The sequence below is a fragment of the Magnolia sinica genome, chromosome 9 (genome assembly GCF_029962835.1).
Source record: "Magnolia sinica isolate HGM2019 chromosome 9, MsV1, whole genome shotgun sequence".
Classification (NCBI taxonomy): domain Eukaryota; kingdom Viridiplantae; phylum Streptophyta; class Magnoliopsida; order Magnoliales; family Magnoliaceae; genus Magnolia; species Magnolia sinica.
In genome coordinates this window covers 66962323-66977673 of record NC_080581.1, presented here as the reverse complement: position 1 = coordinate 66977673, position 15351 = coordinate 66962323, and positions in this window count along the sequence as shown.

Here is a 15351-nt window from a genome sequence, read left to right as displayed (position 1 = left end):
TAACTAAAAATTATAACCAACCATATCATGACATGGTGTTTGAGTTACACATGTCCTAGTCCAACTTCTAGAACTAAACTCTATGATAAAACCCTAATTCCACATTAAAACCCTAAAAGATGACCCTAGGCTATGATCTTCAATCCTAGGTAGTAATTAGAACTGAGGCCTCATTGTACAAGTTCATGATTTGTGGTAGGATACAATTCTAAAGGCGCAAGCTCGTAGCGACACTAGAAGGCGATTCAACGCATAAGGTGATGATTCTTCCCCTTGAGCTTTCCATCTTCTCATTAGCTTAAGTTATAGTTTTTATTAAAAATGATAATTGATTTCTCTCTCTTATAATCACATGTATTAGCTAGTGGAAATTGAATTGCTATATTGCCTGCTTAATGTTCATCCTGTATATTTGTTCATGCTGGTAGATTGTGTATTACTTATGGACTTTAAACTGGTACATTAGTGGAAAACCCTCACCTATAAATGTACACCCATACTTAGGATGTAACCTGACTAGTTGTGATTAAAATGGACCTTCGACTTAGTAGTTATTGATAGTGGTCTAAATGGATCATTGATGTGGGCCTACCATCCAGGGTTATTGTGTCCAAATGGTTTTCAAGGATGTTCTTTTATCGTATGGTTTTGACACTCGCCCTATGAGGCCTATTTTGATAATTGCCCTATGTGGCTTGTTTGATATCGCCCTATGTGGCTTTGTTCTAATATTTTCCCTATATGGGTTCGATGTTTTATACTGTATAACCATGAGATGGTAAGCCCCATATACTGTAATATGATTGACCACTAGTCGACGGGTTTCTACTAAACATCCTAAGATGGTAGCCTCATGAGCCGGGGATGGTGGTAATGGGACACTATGCCCGAGCTGTCGGCCTACGCTGGGCCATGTGCTCCCCGTAGTGACCTTTGAGCTTATCTAAATTGGCTGGTTGTAAATGGACTAATAATGACTTGGCAATCATGCATGCATGACATACTACGACGGCTTGGATCATTATGCCCATGCGATTACGCTGCGAGTTGCGCTAATGACCAGCCGATCGATTTATGATGATGACTTGGATCACTCATGCCCATACGATTATGCTGCGTGTTGCGCTGATGACCACTCACATCTTTGGGTGACGACCCCATTCCCTGTCTAGATGTTTTTCCTGGGGCACCGACCGTCCAGATGATTTACCCGGGTCGATGATTGCATTCATGCATTCATGCACCTAATAAGACTGCATTTACTCTGTTTTGGTTGTCTACATGTTTTATACTATTTCTTACCTAATGCGGCGGTGTGTAAACTTGAGGGGAATTCACACTGAGTTGGCCACTCATCCATCAAATATACAACCGTACAGGTAGTACAGGTGGCTTTAGTGATATATATGTTCAGACTTGATGAGGAGCAGGGTACGATTGCCAGGGATGCATGACTGTATTTACCTGGAGGAGCTGCGCGATCTTGCGGCTTATATTTATATGCTTTCCGCTATTCTTCATGTATTAAATTCTTGTATATCTTGTACTTGTTAAATTCAGAGACATTGGTTTGTATAAGTCATTATGGGCAGCTTCTTGTAAATTTGAATGATAATGAAATTTTTCTTTATGTCGATTTGTCCACACTACGCTCATTTGCTTACTCTGATGAAGGAAAAAAAAATGTACACTCGAATTTGACCATCCTTTAAGGTTAACACTCAGGTTTTTGGGAAATGGGTCATATACTCGGGTCCTGAAAACCGGGGCGTTACAAGTCATGCTTGTGTTATCTTGAGACACTTTAAGTGTTCTGTTTTAAAGTTAGTTATTGCCCTTTTGCGCTCCCCTTATCTTATCCTTGCGTCTGAACTAGCTTCATTGTTTTGATGCCTGCTCTGGGCTGTGGGTTTTAGGCATTGCCCCTTTTTTGGATGGCTTTTTTGGTCATCATTTTTTCTTTTTTTTTTTCCCTTTCTTTTTCTTTCTTTGTTTTTTTTTTTCCTTAGGCCTAGGGTGTGAGTTCCTTTTTACTCTTTTCTAGGGGCTTTGCTCCTCTTTTGTTTGTATCTCTTCCAAACTTTTGTCATGGGTAAGTAATAATAATAGAGTTATTTCTTACTTGCTTTCCAAATAACATGCCCAATGACGGGAGGAATCAATATGGTTCTAAATTTACAAACTTGAAGCCTAAGATTTTTCTATAAAATTGTTGACACGATGGGTGCATTCATCCATGGACTATTCTTGAAATCTCCAGGATTCGTAGATGCCAGTCATCCAATCTTTGATCTAATGTTAGTGTTTGCTTCTGCTTATTTTCTTTCAATTCCATAGGCCACTAGTAGAAAGGTTAGTATTATACTACTTGGGAGATTTTTGTTACCATGGTCCATCAACCGGTGGCCTCATCAAATCAACTACTTTGATCACAGTTCCATTGGTTGTAAGCTATGAACTCTAGCAAACTATTCGTATTTTTAGAACATATAATCAACTACAAGACAAAAAACAAAACCATGTATAAGCATGGAATATATTTTCAAGACTTGAGGTTCCAATGCAGTTGGAAGTACTGCTTAGATCTTCTTCATAAAAAAAATCATAGGCCAGTTCACTTTTCTCATGGGGCCAAAATGTACAAATTGTCCATTAAAACATTTTTCTTCAACCGACCATTTATTGTGTATGCCATTGCCTACCTAAGGTTTGAAATATAATGGCTATTGATTTTTAGGCCACGAGATCTAAATAATGTTGCCTACTTGATGCAAATCCCAACTCTCACATGAGTAATCCATGTTGGCATGTGTATTTTCTTGTGAATGAAAAGGCCTCTCAAATATCTAGGTATTCCTAATGACTCTACATTCTATGTAGTAGCTTTATTTCAAAGTATTTGGAAGTGTTAGGTGTTTACACCTAGCTGATTAAGACTAGATCAAACAGTCCAGAAAGTGTCATGTGACAGCAGTGCCACACGTGGTTATGACAAACACATTGAGATCCAATGGCGCGTTTGTGTTGGGAAACAACTCCCCACAAATAAAAAGTCCCACAAGAGCAACTCTCTACCTAGAATTCAACAAAACTAAGTATCTATAAAGTAAAGAGTTTAGCAACAATTAGTCTCTGTAAAAGGAAGAGTCTAACTATTGAAGCTCTTTAATAAAACCTCCTATTGATATTACTTGACCATAATAGCAAGAGTTTTACGGGATCTCTTCTGCACACGTGGCTCAATATAATAGGTTACACTTATTTAAAGAATCAGTGAGATTTGCACCGCTGATCATCCTAATCCCTCATGATGCATAATCTTACATGGTCACACAATTAATCCAAGCCTATATAAGGAAAACTTAATGAAGAGGGTGAAGATTGATAGCCAAAGACATGTTTGTGTTGGGAAACAACTCTCTACCTAGACTCCAATAAACCAAGTCTTTGTAAAGCAAAGAGTCTAGCAATAATAAGTTTCTACAAAAAGGAAGAGTCCAACTATGGTAGCTCTTTAACAAAGCCTCCTACGGATGTTACTTGATTAGAATAGCAAGAGGTTTACGGGATCTCTCCTGTACACATGGCCCAATGTAATAAGCTACGGTTATGTGGAAAATCAAGGAGTTTGCATGGCTGATCATCCAAATATCTCACGATGTTGAATCTTACATGGTCATCACCTTTTCATGCCTATATAAACAAAGACTGACGAAGAGCTTCAGGTCCTCTCTAAACACAACCAATCAATCTTTATAATGCAACACTGCTTATCGTAATTTTAGCTTAAATATTCCACTTCTTTCCAGCTACTCTATACCAAGTCTATAATCTTTATTTTTGGTTAGATCTGCTATTGTCTAGTGCCATTGCTGCAGTACGCCGTAGGAGTATATTACATATCTATGACCTTCATCATCGGATCCCACCAATAACCGAGTTTTTACTTGGCAAATCACCCCAGTCATGTTCTGTAAACTGAACACCTTGGTTGTTTTGTCCGCACAATAGTTGTAGGTAAATTTCTTTGTTTTTTCTACTTAATTTTATGTTATTCACTAATTGTACTGCTTTTACGTGCAAATTAACAAAATCGACAATCGACTTTAATTTTTAATCTTATTATTTCATTATTGCATTACTTGGAAAATCGAAATTGCTATCAATGTTGAAAAAAAAGTCCTTAATGGAAGGTAAAAAGATCCCATTTAAAGGACTAACCATCCCCTTATAAATCGCCTGATCGCAGTAACGTTAGTGGTTGAATAATTAGATAAACATTTATAGGTCTAATCCTAATTTATCTAGTTTGGCGGCTGAGGTCACAAGCATTCACTCAATTTGAGTCGAGTATGACTCTGGCATGCTTGACACTATTCTTATTTCTGCACGTTTGATCAAATTCGAGCCCTTCGTAACACATGTGGCCAAGCATCCAAATTGAATAACAACGCTAGGAATGTAACGATGTCTTATATGGAGTTTACTAAAAAGTTGAGAATTTGGATTGTGAATTAAACCAATAATTTATTATAAAAATGCTATCATTTTGACACCATCGAGTAAAAATGTGATAAGAGATGGGTAGAAGTGTTATCATTATGATCCCCTCGGATAAAGATATAATAAAAAAATGGGTAAGGAAGTTGTAATCATTATCTATTTTAATATGGTATATTTTACTCTATGATTTGATTATGAAGTAAGGCAAGCATATTATCACTGGGATTTTACCACCCAATCCAAAAATTGAAATTGTTGGTCAGATCTCCTATTCTTAGGAGCTTTATAATTTGTAATAATTATACTTTTACATCAAATTAGCAATCCAATTCGGTTCGAAGAATTTTGATTTTATTAAAGTATGCCTAGGAGTGTAAAATGATGAGAATTGACTTCTCACTCTTGAGGCATGCCTGGGCTATTCGCACACATGGCGATGGGAAGCGACTTGGGTACTAACCCCCATTGAAACCTAGCTAGAGACATGTGTTCCTCCCAGCGGATCTGTGGGCCCATCTTTATGTAATTGTTTTATGCATGCCGTCCATCTATTTTGAAAGATCATTTTAGTATATGAGCCCAAATGGGAGACAGATGGAAGGCTCAAGTGGACCACACCACTAAGAAGCAGTGATGCCCATGATACCCACAATTGAAACATTCCTAGGCCCAACGTGATGTTTATTTACGATCCAACCTGTTCATAAGGTCGTATAGACCTATATGAAGGTAAAACATAAATATTAGCTTAACCCAAAACTTCTGTAGCCCAAAGAAATTTTCAACGGTAGGCAATCAATCTACACTGCTTATTCGGTGTGGTCCACTTTGAGTCTTCCATCTACCTCCTTTTTGGGCTCAGGCCCTAAAATGATATTTCAAAATGGATGTACGACATGGATACATCATGGTAGGCCTCATAGAGCCCCTGCCAGACCCGTCCGTCTCTAGCTAGGTCCTGGTGTGGGTGGTACCCAATCCGCGTACGCTCTTTTCCTCATGCGGCCTGCACCACGGGAATCAATAGACAACGGACGGTTTAAATCAACATTGATATGTGCCCAATCTAGGGGCCGATAGTGCTGATTTCAGAGGAAGGAGATCTTCGTAGTGGAACACATCATTTCCAAGGCACCGATTTCCCACGCAATGCCATGTATGTGGAAAAGATGTTGCCGTACCAGAAGTTGTGGTACGCTTGCATGCATGAGATCAGTTGTCTCAGATAATTGAAAGACGCGGACGCGGATTGCGTCCTACCCCCGCCCGTACGCTAATCCGTCCGGGCAGGGCTCTGTGGGGCCCACCGTCATGTAAGTGTTTTATCCAAATCGTTAATATCTTTTCTCAGATCATTTTAAGAAATGAGCCAAAACTGAGTAAGGTACAGGGCTTAAGTGGATCATAAAATGGGGATTTAATGTCTACCATTAAAAACTTATTGGGAGCACTGGAGAAGTTTCGGATCAAGCTAATATTTGTTTTTTTCACTTCATCCACGGCTACATGACCTTATTAATAGGTTGGATGATAAAAAAAACATCACTGGTGGCCCTTAGAAAGGTTTCAACGGCAAGTGTCATTATCACCGCAGCTTCCTCCGGTATGTTCCATGGAGCTGTGGACCTATTTAAATTTTATCTAAATACGTTAAAATGAGAAAAGCGATTAATGGAGTGGATAAAACACTTACATCACAGTGGGTCCCACAGAGCCCTGCCCGGACGGATTACCGTCCAGCGGGTGGTAGGACGCAATCCGCGTGATGTTTATTTTTCATCAAACCTGTTCATAACGTCACACAGCCATGGACTAACGGTAAACACAGATATCAGTTTGATCCACAACTTCTGTGACCCAAGAATTTTTCAACGGCAGGCATTCAAACCCCCCTGGTTTCGGTGGTGGGGTCCACTTGAGCTTTGGATATGCTTTAGGGCATGTTTGGCCAGACCGAACCCGTGGAATTAGGAGGGATGGGATCGCAATATCCCGGGAGCCAAACAGACCCGGTGAACTTGTCTCGGGATGTAAGCAATCCCATGGATCTTAAAACAATCCACCGACATCACCATCATTACTTTAAAATTGATCTCTTCCCTTGGTTGAACGGATTAGAAGGTAAAATCCCGGAATATACCGGGCGTGCCAAACAGACACAGTGACCTTATCCCGAAATACAGCAATCCCATGGATCTTAAACCAATCCACTCATACCACCATCATTACCTTAAAATCCATCCCATCTCTCCTAATCCCATGGGATTCGCCCGGCCAAACATGCCCGTAAATTTTGGGCTCATGCCCAAAAACGGAGGACGGACCGTGTGGACAAGACAAATACACTTCACGGTGGGCCCCACAAAGATGCAATCCCGTCCTTGTCCGAGTAGATACGGGGGCATCAAATCAAATTTTTGTACGATGATCGCACGGTGCACCCCGCCGTGCAACCACTCTAAATCTGATTAGACGGTGGCAAATGCCATTAAAGAAAAAGCTAAAAAGTTCATTAAAATAATTCCTGTCCCTTAGATTTCGAGTAAACTTTGATACTCTGGCAGAGTACGAAGGATGATACTCAGACACTCAGAAACTCGTTAGAAATTGCATGCTTGGCATGTGGGTCATTGAAGTTAAACTGTCCACACTATAGGTTCCAGTTTAGATGTATCATGAAACAAAAATAAAGATTATTTGATGACATGACTACTGGATTGGTGGTCATTTATTAAAGGTTAAAATGAAAAATATCCAATGGTACTATTTCAACACACAAGTGTCTAGGCATCAAATGATGATTGTTTAACGAATCTGATTTTGAGACCGTGACTTAGCTGAGTTAATATGCTACTAGTATAATTTCTTAATGTTCGTGTATCAAGCATGATACTCTGCCAGAGTATCAAACGAACTCCCTTAAGATTGCCTGTGACCCGGGCACATAGATATACCTGTGCCCGGGCTGTGTGGGTCTATAGAGATTTATATGACAAATCCACTCCGTCCATCTGTTTTCAAAGAACACAATAGGTGAGGAGTTTAAAAATCAGGAAGATCCAAAACTCATGTGGGCCACACCAATAAATCCACTCCGTCCATCTGACCATGATGTTTATATTCCATCCAAACCGTTCATAGATAAAAACTTCTGTCACCTCCGGTCTTTCAATCCCTACCGTTTCATGTGGTATGGTCCACATGAGTTTTGGATCTGCCTACTTTTTAGAATCCTGTCTTATCATGGTCTTGCAAAACAGATGGACTAAGTGGATTGTCACGGACATCTCAGTGGGCCCCATACAGCCCCGGGCACGGAAATATCTCTATGCCCATGGTAACAGCCAATCAATCCGCTTCGACATTTTTTCATAAGGGATTAGGTGGGATGGGATTCATCTGGTCCTGTGCCAATTCCACTCCATGTTTGGGAAGAATGGAAAAGCTTGGAATTAGAATAGATGGAATTGAATTGGGTCCCGTGCCAATTTCACTCAATGTTAGTAAGTTGTGTAGATCCCACCATGATGTGTGGGCTATATCCACACCATCCAACCATTTTTCGAGGTTATTTTAGAGCATAGGCCAAAAAATCAGCTAAATCTAAGGCTCAAGGGGACCCCACCATAGAAAGCAACGGGGATTGAATACTTACAATTGAAAACTTCTTTGGGGCCACATAAGTTTTGGATCTACCTCGTTTTTAGGCCCATGCCATAAAATGAGGTTACAAAACAAATGAACGGTTTAGATATAATACACATGTGTTATTCTCAGTAATTTCAAATGATGGTGGGTATATCCATTCAATGTACCACTGTATTACTAACAAAGTATGACATTAATATTATCCCATGGCAACATGGGACAATCCCTACCATGGGTAATAATTATGTTTTTTAATCCCATCCCACCTAATCCCTACTAATCCCACCGCCCAAACACGCCCTAAGGGATTGACCGACACAATAGATCACCACCGTATAATAAATGGTGATGATTGTCAAACATACACATGCCATAGGCCTACTGCAATCCAAACCCATAAAATCTCTTAACCAATTGTTGATGTAGCACAACCACAAAAATTATACTGTGATTCTGCCCTTGAAATCTAGACCATTAACTAATTTACTTTTAACCATCCATTTGATAGTTGTCATTGAACGGTTGGGATTGATTGATCACTGTGATTTCAGTCAAAATGCTCCAAGTCTCCATCTACACCGTGTCCCACAATTTCGACGGTCTGGATAAAGAGTACATCAATGCCACATGTGAGGATTCTGAGACATGAGACACCACCATTTTCAAAATCCTTTTTTCTATTTTTTAATGATGGGTTAGCTGGAATGAATCCGCGACGTCGATTTCCCTGCCCACACGTCCTAATCATTCTTTAAACATGCTCTTTTACATAATTATTTTTTAGGGTTGTTAAAGCACAACCAATATCTCTGATGAGACCGGCAACCCAAAATAATGCAATTCTCTTGCCAGCTACTCTTGCTGCCTATGAAACTTGATACACAGGTACTTAGAAATGGTACACGTGGCATATATTAACTCAATTAAAACCGACTAAATTATTTAACCCACTTTTACTAAGTTACAATCTAAAAATTAGATTACTGGAACCATCCTAACCACTGATTTGTGGACATACGTTTGATAAAAGACCATTGGATATTTTTCATTTTTAACCGTCTAATAAAAGTCCAGAAATCTAAAAGCTGGATAACCAGATAATGCTAATATTTTGTGAGTTACACATCTAAACATTTTGTCAAAATTTGGACGGTTGATCTGAATAAAGTATATGCCACGTATGTAATTTCTCAGTAATTTCTAAGTGGCTGCATATCATCCATCACACTCTTACAGAGTATCAAAGTATATCTCACCAAAAATCTCTCATGGCAGCCCATCTGCTACGTTAGGACCATTGCTTTAGCATTCAACGTGCCGTGTGAGTATTATCAGTTACAGTACACCTACTGTATTGGGACAGTTAGTCAGTCCATCGCTCTATCTGACTGTACGTTAGGTACATCACAGATTTCATGGGCTACCTCTCGAAAATCACAATGATCGGATGATCTGATCCATCCTTAAGTTCTCTCCTTTTTTTCTTACCCATCCGTTTCTCTACATGGAATTTGATGGTTAGGATTGGATTGTATAAGTAATTATTTAGAATTCCTGAGTGTTTCAGCAACCAATGAAGGGCTTTTATTGGACCTATTTTTCCATCATGGATGTTGACCATCCGTATTATGTTCTACTGATTGGATGGATGAAATCATCGGTAAATTTTCATGGTAGCATGAGATGTACCAGGGACCTACTGGACGGTCCAGATTGATCTGTTGGACTGGCTAAGTGCCTCGAGCAATCTAGGAGCACTGTAAGTAATAGTACTATGAGTGCACCGGATTATTTCTTGTGAAAGCGTTTGCTTTTAAAAATAAGTATGTGATAGATACCTCATACTAGAAGTGAGCGACTTTCGTCAATCGCGTCCGAGGAACATTGCGGGGCTGAACCGTGATGGTGGTAAGTGGCTAATTGGATGGATGGTATGAACCGTCCATCTAATGAGAACTGTATTGGACGGATGGCTGTAAGAGTATCTTATGGATTGTACGATTTGATCCACTGGATTAATGGCCTTTATACAGATGGTTTGAACGGTTAAATGTACAGTGGGGAAATCACGCTGCCAGAACAGTTGTTTGAGGTGCTATTTATGTAGTTGACCATCAACAGTAGGACCAGCCAAATGGACTGTTCCGATTGTATGATCATCAGTCTCGTCGGCCCACATGGGCGGCCAAGGGCAATGAAAGCTCCACTTATTAAAATAGGAACAGATTTATAAATAAAGGAACTCAAGAAAAATAATAACAAATGCTGTTAGAAGAAAATTTTCCATCCTATAAATAAACAGATTCCAAGCTGTACATTTTCTTAGTAAATGGTGGCCCACCTGACAAGCCGGCCAAGGGCCCACATATGTAATGGATTTCAAAATCCACGGAAATCCTGCCCGGAACTGGATGCAATTCCATGGGACTTAATGTAATTCCATTCTACCTGATTCTAATCTTTTCCATTCTCTCTTAACAATGGATAGAATTGTACAGACCAAATGTAATTCTAATCCTACCTAATCCATTTGGTACCGTGCAAATTTCTTACTATGCCGAAGAATGGAAAACGTTGGATTAAGTTAAATGGAATTGCATTTGGTTCCTCTTAAATTATAAGCAAGGGTACTATTGCTACCCCATTTTATACTTGTGTGATGTGTACATGAGCTGAGCTTTAGGGGTTGTTTGGAACCATGGATGTGTACATGAGCTGAGCTTTAGGGGTTGTTTGGAACCATGGATTTGAGTAGATTTCAAATCCCCTAATTGTTTGGCACCACAAACTAAAAGCGGGTTTCACATCAGCTCTAAGGAGGTTTGAAATCCAACATGAGAACTTAAAATACATCAATCCTTTCAAGGAGTTGCATGTGTAATATGTGTGTTAGTAGGCTGTTAATCTATTAGACACATGACCCACTAAAGATATTCCAAAATAATTAGATTATCAATTGCATTACTATAATTACTTTAATACGATGATCAATGCTGTCCAAACATTGTCCATGTAAATCATTGGTTAGTCACTCGGATGTAATCTTGTGCTTGTGGCGGATGTGATTTTATAATTGTGGCTTATCTGAGACTTGGAATTTTATCATTTTCGGGCAAAATATATATTTCAGCGGGCGTATTACAATCATTGTGTCAAACATTAGATATGGCTACTAATTAGAGATATTAAAGTTTATTTAGTAATTAAATTCAAACCCTTTTAAATATATCAATGCATAGTTACTTTTGATTTAAAGTTGATTCGGAGTCCAGGGTGCCAAACACAATAAAAGGATTTCTAATCCGGGGGTTCCGAATCCGGGCTCCCAAACAGGCCTTTACTCCTTTTAAAAAATAAAAAATAAAAAAATTAAAAGAACTATCTTTTCCTTTAGACCGTCTATATTTCAAGCCCATTAAATAAATTAGTACGATTGTGTGAGGGATGTGGATTGTGTCCTGCCCCGCTTGGACAATAATCTATTAAGGTAAAACTCCATGGGACCTCTATGATGTATGGGTTTTAACCATGCCGTCAATCCATTTTCTTAGATCCAAGGCTCAAGTGGACAACATGGTGAGGATTGAACGACCATGGTTAAAAAATTTCTTGGGCATAATTTCGATCAAGCTGATATTTGTGTTTTATCTTCATCGAGGTATATATGACATTACCAGCAGGTTGGATGGAAAATAAATATCACATTGGATATAACAAGGTTTTAACCGTGGGTGTCATTATCACCTCTGCTTCTTGTGGTGTGGTCCACTTAAATTTTGGATATACCTAATTCTTTAACCCATATTCTAAAACGATTTGAAAAAAAGGATGGATGGAGTGGTTAAAATCATACATCAAGTTGGTTAGCCTCTGCATGGACGGATTATTGTCCACGTGGAGGAGCAGGCAATATATCCGAATGGAGGAGCTAGGATTGCCCACGGGCTGCCAGTAGCCCGTAGTGGTGCCCCATGGCCCCCACCATGATGTATGTGTTTTATCCACCCTAGTTATCCATTTTTTATAAATCATTTTAGGGCATGAGCTAAAAAATAGGCAGATCTAAATTTCTAGTGGACCACACCACAGGGAACAATTGCAATTGTACACATGCCATTAAAAATATATTGTGGGATACAAAAGTTTTGGATGAAGCTGATATTTTTGTTTTAGCTTCATCCTGACCTAATCAGTAGATTGGATGGAAAATAAACAGCACAACCACTGTTTTCTTGAGCTGTGGGACACTTGAGATTTGGATCTATTTTATTTTTAAGCTTGTCCTAAAATAATTAGGAAAAATAAATGCAATCGGGGGCTAAAACACATACATCATACATCATGGTGGGGTCTACCCCCACCCGGACGGATTAGGGCTCTGTGGGGCCCACTGTGATGTAACTGTTTTATCCACGCTGTTAATTGCTTCTCTCATATCATTTTAAGGTACAAGATAAAAAATTAAAAATATCAACGGATACAGTGGACCACGTCAAAGGAAGTTGCAGTGATAATGACACAGGCGGAAACCTTTCTAAGGGCCACCGTGGTGTTTTTTTTTACCATCTAACCTATTAATAAGGTCATGCAGACGTGGATGAAGTGAAAACAAAAATATCAGCTTGTTTTTTTTTACCATCCAACCTATTAATAAGGTCATGCAGACGTGGATGAAGTGAAAACAAAAATATCAGCTTGATACAAAACTTCTCCAGCTCCCAAGAAGTTCTTAATGGTGGATGTTAAATACCCACTTTGTGGTCCACTTAAGCCATGGATCTTCCTAATTTTTTTGTCTCATACCTTAAAATGATATGATAAAATCGATGAACGGTGTGAATCAAATACTTACATCACGGTGGGCCCCATAGAGCCCTGCCCGTACGGATTACCGTCCAGGCGGGGGGTAGGGCGGAATCCGCGTCCCCCTCTAGTAGGCAATCTGCGTCCTGGCTTGAATGTCCAACTGCCACATCAGCACATTTGGCGTGGTGGGCTGTCCAATCACTATTCATTGTGGATTACCAAAGCTCGGAACGAACAAAAATGAAATACTAAATACGGAATGAGGTCTCGAGTCCAACCCGTTGGATCGCAAGTTACAGTCCATTCGAAGAATAACTTCAAACTCGTTACGTTCATGTGAAATCTCAACCTTCCAGTAGCTTGTATCCAACATGAGGTTCACTAATTGAATAAATTAGTGCTATGCGCATATCAAGTGGGCCACACCAGAGTAAAAAATGGCTAGCCGTGGCTAAATATAAAATACATGTACCCCACTCACTAACTGTTTCTGGCTGAAGGTAATCTTCATGGTGGGGCCAACCTATTGGATGGGTTGGTCGTAGCATAAGTTAGTAGCTTTGAAGTTATCCATCGTGTGGACCGTAACTTTTGGTCCAACCGATTGTACTTGAGAACTCAGAAGAGATCATCAACGGTCCGAATTCCATATTAGTGGGGCCCATGTATCATCGAGACCATTCATCTGATGGGTTTATAAGATCCCAGTCCTATCTCTGGTGGTACTCGAATAGACGGTCAATAAAGAAAGCACAACAATGGAGAGATTCTTAGGCATTCCCGTGAGATGGATAGGTCCATCCACACCGTTGGGGCCCACATGGACGGAACTGAAAGCATCACGAAACTCATGCATTTGCTGCAGGTCACGACCTATCATCCATCCTAACTCCAAAGAATATCCACTCTGTCCATCCATTTTATCAGATAATTTTAAGTTTTGAATCAAAAAATGTAGCATATCCAAAGCTCAAGTGGATCACACCACAGGAAAAAATTGTGAATTGAATGTCTACCGTTGAAAAATTCTTAGAGGCTACAGAAGTTTCAGATCATTCTGATATTTTTGTTTTCCACTCATCCATGTCTATGTGATCTTATGAACATTTTGGATGGCAAATAAACATCACTGGGCCCTAGGAAGGTTTCAACCGTGGAAATCATTAGTCCCACTGTTTCCTGTGTGTGGTCCATTTAAGATTTGGATATACTTCAATTTTTGTATCAACCCCCTAAAAGGAGCTGGAAAAATGGATGGACGGCATGGATAAATCACGTACATTCACGGTGGCTCAACAAAGTTTTCTCAGTACCCAATCTAATTTCCTAACTGATGTAGAACAAGTTAACTTGGGTCCACTGCGGTGCATGGATCTAATCCAACTTCTTCGGGAGGGTCACCACACCATTGATTGAACTATTGGTTACAACCAATCTCATGGTCTTATGTATGTAAAATAAACCTTATACCCTGATTTCAATTGAAACTATTCATCTTTTGAAGCTACTAAAAATTATTAAAATAGTATAAAGGCGTCTTACTGTATTTAAGTTTGTAAACAACTATATATATGACTAAAATAAGGATTTTGGACCACATTCAGACTTTTAAAGCTCCAAAAGTAATTAAAAAAATAAAAATAAAACCTAATTGGTAGGAGTCATTCTTGTCATAGGTGTTGGCTTTTACATGGTTTTTCACTGTTTTCTATTATGTGGTTCATCTGATGGTTGGCTTTGATCTATGGTTCATCTCATCATCACGAGGTTGATAGGTATTGCAATTGTTAAACAATATATGAAAAATTATATAAAAAACGATGGATGACCGTCTAAAACCTCCAAATTCAAATGGTAGCCACACGATCGTTATATATACTACCTAGGTTTTGAGCATGCAAATGGATACATATTGGTGGTCCACACAAAATTTATAGAATAACCTTCTTCCATGGGCCCATGAGGGAAAGAACCAGTCCCAAAGGAGATTAGACAAACAAAACTTATGGATGAGACCGTGGTGTGATTTCATCCACTCTACGTGTGTCTTGTCTATCCAGACCATCCATGCAATGGGCCGTGAAACATAGCCTAGAACCCTTCTATGCAAGATCTTAATCATCCAATTACTACACATAAAATTAACAACTATAGACAAAATGCTTGTGTAAAAAATTGACCGAGGTAAAAAAATATTTTTAAAAGAAGAATAGTTCTAAAACTTGCTACGTCAACACGGAAAGTAGCTGAGGGCCATTTGGATTATAAGTTGCTTATGCCACAAATAATTTATTTTAGTTTTTATTTATTAAGAAAATAAGTATGTTTGGTAAACAACTATTTATCATCTTATCCTCTCTCTTCCTCCTGTGCTTCTCCTCAACTAGCAGAAAA